The sequence below is a fragment of the Anopheles arabiensis genome, chromosome 3 (genome assembly GCF_016920715.1).
Source record: "Anopheles arabiensis isolate DONGOLA chromosome 3, AaraD3, whole genome shotgun sequence".
NCBI classification, from domain to species: Eukaryota; Metazoa; Arthropoda; class Insecta; order Diptera; family Culicidae; genus Anopheles; species Anopheles arabiensis.
The window spans coordinates 85,807,665-85,815,164 of record NC_053518.1 but is presented as its reverse complement, the minus strand read 5'-3'; the positions used below and the strand labels follow the sequence as shown (position 1 = coordinate 85,815,164).

The 7,500-nt window shown below is 40.7% G+C and overlaps 1 protein-coding gene across 4 annotated transcripts in view; it reads right to left on the bottom strand.

Moving 5' to 3' along the window:
- Positions 1–7,500, bottom strand: part of LOC120902272 (optomotor-blind protein-like) — a 132,252-nt gene that overhangs the window by 116,085 nt on the left and 8,667 nt on the right. The window lies entirely within an intron of this gene.

The window sequence follows — 7,500 nt, the reverse complement described above, 5'->3', positions numbered from 1 at the left end:
GGAAGCATGTAGAACAAAAGTCCAACGTTTTCCGTGCTTCATGGTGGTGGTGGTGGTGGTGGTGCATCTCGCTAATCCATGCATGTGGGAGAGCATGCATTTTCCACGAAAGGCCACCACCACACATTCGAAGGCCACCACAGCACACACACACACACACATGGGCGGCTAAAAACGCGCGCACATTTCACAATGCAAGCCTAAATCAATAACACTTTCGCTCTGGGGGTTCGCACTTTTGCTCCATTAGCCGACCTCAAGCACCGAGTGGCTTTGGCTTTGCAGCAGGCTCTACTGGGTGTTTGTGCATGTGTGTGTGTGGGTGGAAATTAGAGCAAGCGGAGGGGTTTTGGGGTGTGGAAAGGAATGCAACCTCAAAGCCTAACTGGAGCTGGGCCGCTCGGGCGCGCTCTCTCATTCTCTTCCCCATGTGTGTGTGTGTGTGTGTGTTCTATGATCGATAGGATCAACAAATTATTTTATGAATTTATAATCAATTTTCAAGACCCGACTGCTGTTTGCCAACTGGCTGCCAACACACACACACACACACACACACGGAAGAGGTGTGCATGAGTTAAAACCACAGGCATGCAGCTGGAGGGCAAGAGTCTCTTTCCCTCCCGGCCAGCGGATACTGGCAGCGGCAATCCAGGATATTAAAGCAAATGAGGCACGCTGAAGCTGATTTTGCCGCCCGATTAGCCGCACATACAACCGCGAATGTTGAGCTATGCCTAGACAGGAAAGGGATCAGAGAGAGAGAGAGAGAGAGAGAGAGAGAGAGAGAGAGAGAGAGAGAGAGAGAGAGGGGGGGGATGGAAAACTTAAGCCACACCATTTTCCAACTCCCTCACATGAACTCCCTCTCTTTGGGCAAAAGTATCAGGACGCTTCAGAACGCTGCACTGGAACTTTTCCGCCGCACGCCACCGCCTCCAATTCAAACATCCACTCCCCCTCACCTCTGAAAAAACCGGTGAGGGTAGAGAAAAAAGATGAAAGATGAAATGAGTGTAAAATTGAAAGTAAGCGTTAATTTGCTCTCTTTTTTTTTCTTTTAAACTCAGGAGTAAATACTTAAGCGCATCAGGACGCTTGGCACCTTTTCGCTGGATGATCCTATTGCTTGCTTTGTGCTGAATTTGCGTCTCGTCTCGCTGTAAACGCGCTTTGCAGTCCGAAAACTAGCTTGCTTGCTGGCTGTGAGTGTAAGACGGCGAATTAAGGAAGGAGCAGCTACCACATGGATGAAATTGTGTCAGCAAATGGGTTTACGAGCAAATGATTTTAAGTGGATAGGGGCTGTTTGATCTCTGTTTTTTTTGTCATTTTGCTCATCTGATAATTAAGTAATGCTTGATTCGTTTGGATATTGTGCAACAGCTCCGTACATGAAGCCATTTAATTCAGTTAAACCTGATAAGGTTGTCAATGAATTCTGTCAGCTTTCTACGAAGAATTTAAACGAAGAATTTGAGTTCGGGTTAAGCGGAGAGTATCCCTTTGCCGTCTTTAGAGGATAGACATTAGCTTACAATCATCAGGAGATAAACATACGACGAAATGCACTTAAAGACGCATTTCAATGGAGTTTGTTGCAGTAAAAGAGCGGTTTAAAATCCTATGAACTGATTAGGAATAATGGAAGAATTCATTGCAATATGGCGTAAAACTGAACTCGACTCGATTATAAAATGCAATAATGGTGCAATAGTCATCTAGAATGTTTTCAGGAGGGATAAGGATGGAAATGTATTTTCAATCAATTTGCTATCAAAATTAAGCACAACATTTTTGTTGTTTTACGAGACCATTCGATCAAAAAATTAATGTTTATTAAGTCTGCTTTACCTTTCATTACCCTAATATTTTATCAATGTATTAAAATTGTGCATTTTTCCGCTTTTTATATTTCCATCGGTCTATTTCCACTATTTAAACCTTCAGTGAAAGATTTTTGTGAAAGCCTCGCACTTAACATTCTTGCCTTGACAGCCATCTATTGCTGCGGCAAAACTCCGTTTTAGCACATCACTTGTCGTGCACAAGCAACAAAACATCTCAAAATCACACGACAGCCACACGCCAACCACAATTAGGCCTACCGAAGCAACCCTTTGCCGATGCTCCTCTAATTAGCTACACACTCACAGTACGTGTATGGGCGCGCATCATGTTTGCTTGTTGCACATATCTACAGCCCCAACATCCTTCGTCCAATTTCTGTTAGACGTTGAGTAGAAGTGATGGGCGGGTGTACAGAATGGACCAACAACAAAAAATAACACCAACAGAGACCCCAAATCCACCGAAAAAAGGTGCCAAAATAAGGAGGCTCTACGAAAATAGGCACAGTGTGTGAGAGATATCCTTTTGCGGCCCACCAAAGCACCTTGGGAAATTGCGGCTCGAGAGCGAGAGAAAAAATAACAACAAAACATTGAATGATGCAGGTGAATTATTTCCCAACAGCACGCCACGCCGCCACCCGACGTCACACCCAAATTCGGGCAGAGGGCCACGCCACGCCACGCCACCGCTACATAAATTGGTCGTAATTAGGTTTTGGATGGTTGTTTGGTCGTACTAGTTGTTCGGCTGTCGGCTGTTGCTAATTGGTAGCCTCTGGTAGCCGCCACATTGCCCGGGTGTTTTGATGGCAGAAACAGAAACGGAACAACCAAAAGCGCCAGAGCAAGTGGTGTTGGAAACGATTGGAAACAAACGCCACACTGACACACACACACACACACACACACACAAATTGAGACACTTGAGCTTCTAAACGGTTTTTGTCGGTTCCAATTGTTTGAAGCTTTTCACCGGCGAGCATTAACTTTCGCAATACATTGCCTTCAATTAGAATGTGTTTGCGTCAACAAAGACAGAGGCCGAGAGAGAGAGGGAGAGCGAGGTGCAAAGAAACAAAACAAATAAACATATCTTCAGGCAATAAAACATAATCCAAATTAGCTTCCTGTATTTGAGGGAGCGGTCCAAGGGAAGAAAGAGGCAAAGCTCGATGTCTCGAAACCGTGGAAAAGCGGCACTGGCTCCATGACTGTTTACGAGCCACTTTCTAATGAGCTTCGAATTGCTTTCATTGCCGTGAGGTTTTTTTTTTTTGTAGGTTCCCTCTTCTTTTCCTACCCAGTGTTAGATGATGAGTTGCCGTTTTAGTTTTATTTTGTGGCCATAATCTGTCATCAAGCTTACGTTGAGATTGTACATTTTTTTGTATGCTCCTTCCATTCGTTTCGTTCCATTGTGGAGACAAAAGCAACCTTGCAGATGATCTTGCGCTGCTGGCGAATTAGCGCATTAGAAATGGTGAGAGATAAAATTATCATTCAAACACCTGCCCTGGGCTTGAGAGTTTAGCGATATTGCGAAAATTGTACGTTGCTGCAAAGATGGGGGGTTTTTGGGGAACATTTTGAAATTTCATTTCATTCTCATGCCAAATTCATTGTACGGTGTTGGACCTCAGAAAAGGAATAAAGCTCTTTTTGCGTTATTTTTGCTCCATTTTCTTTGTTCATACAAAATGGGATTATATTAAGCTCTGCTTATCGCCCCTACAGGGCTGTGAGTTAATAATATACAAACACAGAAGCAGAAAACAGCCAACAGAGCCTGGGTATTAAAAGCACGTTTTTTCTCACTCGTCACAAAATCGATAGCATGAGGATGGCTCAAAGATAATCCATACTATCATCAACACCCGGCAGTATCGAAGCGTGAAGGGAGGGGGGGGGCATCAAACTTTTAAAAAAGATCAATATAAAACCGTGCCACTCACAAACTTCGTTTTTTTTGAGAGTAAAAACAAAAAGGAAACACACATAAATACATACACCCTCTGCCAGCGTTAAATGAAATTAATAACGAAAAATACCCAACACCTTCATCAGGCGGCTTTCCGGACGATTCATTTGTGCAAATTGTGGGGTATCAAACGCGCGCAAAGCAAAAGTGTTCGAAAAGCTCGATTTTATTTATCGCTTTCGATCGTATTTTCCACGCTTCACCACGGTGTACGATTTTTTTTCTTTTTTTCTGCCTGTTGTGTGCGGGAAAAATCAATGTCTTTTTTTTGGTAGTGGTGCAAGCAATTTGTGCAAGCAAATATAAATGGATAATATATTTTGAGCCAAATGTGAAAAAGCTCACATACACCTATACGCAACCCATTAGTGTCAAATGAACACACACACACACATACTCTTTTTTTTCTTCTGTTTTGCTTTGTTGCTGTGAATTCGGTACATAAAGTGCCGCCATTTCTCGTTGATAACAACACTCTCGGCGTCGATTCATCGAAATGCATTTTCTGCTCTTGTTTTTTGTTCAAAGATAACACAGCAATAACTGTGTGTGTGTGTGGGGGGGGGGTTCGAAAACATTTAATTCATCGGTGAAAGGGTGTTGAAAAATATGAAAAACACGTTTCGCTTCGCAATGTGTTGCAATGTGTGTGTTTTTTATGGTACGTGAGTACAGTAAAAGCACCTGCAATCATTAAAAAAAAACAACTTCAAATAGAGGAATAAAATATTAAAACACAGAAAAATCACCGGTAGTTGTGTGCAAACAAGCTACAATAAAAGTTTTATGCGAAAAAAAAATAAACCTACACAAAACGAACAAAATGTGGCAAAATTGGAAATTTAACACGAACCGAATCGAACAAAAAACATACACACATACACACACCAATCATCATCGGCATATCATATTGTTTTGGATGGGACTGTGAAACGGGTGTGAGGTGATGAAGTGGAGCGAAGAGGATCACTTCACCACTCAGTGCACTAGGTTGCACAATAATTGCACAATCGCTTGCAACCGGTGCTGAACGTTGGGTTTTGATGGTTGATTTAAAAGTAAAAAAATAATAATAATAAAATAAATCAACATCATTCACTCATCGCTGCAACTGAACGGCTAACAAACGGCGATACAACGTATGTTAAAACGGGTAAATAATAGTTTATTCTAGATCAAGTGAAAGGTAAAAATGTTAAATTCATTTTTACTCTATTTAATTTAGTTTTACAGATTTTTTGTGGAATTGTTTCTAATAAACTCTTTAATAGAAAATTCAATAATTTTAGCTTCCCATTTTCTGTTATAATATTTCAAAAAAACAGCCAGAAAACGCAAAACACGCCAAGATTCTCAACAGTTTAACGATATTTGGCGGCACCAAACTCGCTGCGGGCGATTATTGACCAATCATCAATTAAAAACAATCACCCAAGCTCTACACAAAGGTTGAAGGTTAAGGACAAGCTTAAGCAAGTTTTAAAACAAAACACACACTCTTTTATTCGCCGTTGCCTCGTTGAAAACAATAGAAACCATTTTGTGTGGATACAATTCAAACAGAAATATTAAAAACACTTTTTTGCTCCTATTGCCTAAAGGGAACTCCACTTCATCTTCTCCGAAAGCGGAAACGGATAGAATAAGAAGCAATGCAAATAAAACTTTGCACCACCTATAAAGCTGCAAATAATGCTCCAATTCAGGTCGGGCAATTCAAACAGCAAGCAAGAATAAGCACCCCTTGTAGGTGTTTTCTGTCCGGCATTGGCAGCACGTTAATCGTAAGGACGTCATAATTTGCAGCCTTTGCAAAACAGAGAACAGCAACATTGACATCCTGAGCCCGTTGGTTTGCGTCGCAGCTATCGCCACCTATCAAAGCTGCCGGGCGCGATTCACATCGTCAAAAACACCTCAAAAACACCACAGCAAACCAGTAACGATAAGACTCAGGCCGCAGAAGCAATAGATCGACCTCTGGCCCCCTGTGCCCTATTTCCTTTCGTGTGGTACCTTTCGTTCGTGCGTTCCTTCCTGGCGGTGCCCCGGTGCGCCTCTCTTTAACCTTTCACCAAATCCCCATCCGAGATTGTGCCGGCGATGAGCAACTGCAACTGCTACACACTCTGCTGCCCCATCCGCGTATGAAGTGCTGATTTTATTTTCAATTTCATTACACTTACAGTGGGTTGGGGAGGTTTGGGCTTTGTGGTGGGTTGAATTTGTTTTTGCGCCAGTAAGTTACGCGATGGGCCGCGTGCGAACATCGATGATTACCTGGTGCAAACAATCAACAAACTTGACTTGCGCTTGAGTTTTGCGTTTCTAGGGTGGAAGTGCCTGGTAGGTGTTAGATTGGTGCAGGAGATATAAAGTGAAGAAAAACTCGTGCCTAGCAAACGAATCGAGGCAAGACAAAACGTCCTGAAACGGTAGACGATGTACCGCGATGCTTCAGCGATCAGTTACAGCCGTCGAAAGGCCATTTAAATTAACGCTAAAGTGTAGTTAACCGCCACGAAACAAACTCGTTACACAAGGTGGTGTACTGAGCCGAAAGTGTACAATATAAGCTGGTGTGGTGAGAAGATTGTGCCTCCGCGTATAGCCGCGAGGAAGACACAGAAAGAACGCTTTTAGCGATAGAACGTGTCAACTGTCAGACAACTGGCTTTCCGGTGTACTGTAATTATGGAAGGTGCAAGGATCTCCAAAGTGTATGGCGCCGTTTGTGGATGGCAACTGTGAAGGAGTTGATCACAAACAGTGAAATGATTTTTGTGTTTGCTGCTTTCTGTTCTTCTTTTGTGGCTTTTGATTAGTTGTTGATCAGTTATCAAGTTTATTGTCTAAAATAACAGAGATACGACTTACAAGAAATCATTTCACAAAATGAAATCTTTTTTTTTATCGTTCGTGTTCTAATTTTTATATCGCAACAATTTAAAAACAAAAGTTTTATTATCTAGAGCTTGATAGATGCTGAGTTGAGTGTCAAAGAAAGAACAAAAATCTTTGACGTTATATAATGTAGAAATACAATTTTGAGCATATTTTATTGTATAAACTTTTATAGCACCATTTTACACGATCATTATTCTTTTACTGTGAATATCATTTCATATAAAAATTTTGTCACAAAATTAGAAGCACTTGTAACCGTTCCGATTTACGCAATTTCTTGAGGACATCCTTTTTTAAAAAATCAAACCCAAGGTTCAGTGTTTATCCAAGGCATAATTTTTCTTTAATTAATGATTCTTTAACTTTAATGATACAGTGAAAAACAAATAATTCACAACATACTTTTTCGAGGTATGCCGTACAGGATAATGAGAATAAATGAATGCTTTTCATTTAATTTGGTCATAATTTAAATGACATTTTTGAGCAATCTTTTAAGAATACAATAATTAAAAGAAATAATCATTATTTCTTTAGCATCACATAAAATACTGAATGTTCCAAGTCTACATATTAATTGTTTTGTTTTTCGCATATCTTGTATGTAGTGCGTCTTCACACAAGTTCATACACAAATTTCAGCATGCTTTCTTTGCATTTTTCAACAACATCACTATGGTTTATTTTTTAAACAGATTCATTATTTTTCTATATTTGTAATGGTTTCCATATCTTTCTCTAAGTAAACTATTTTTATGTCAA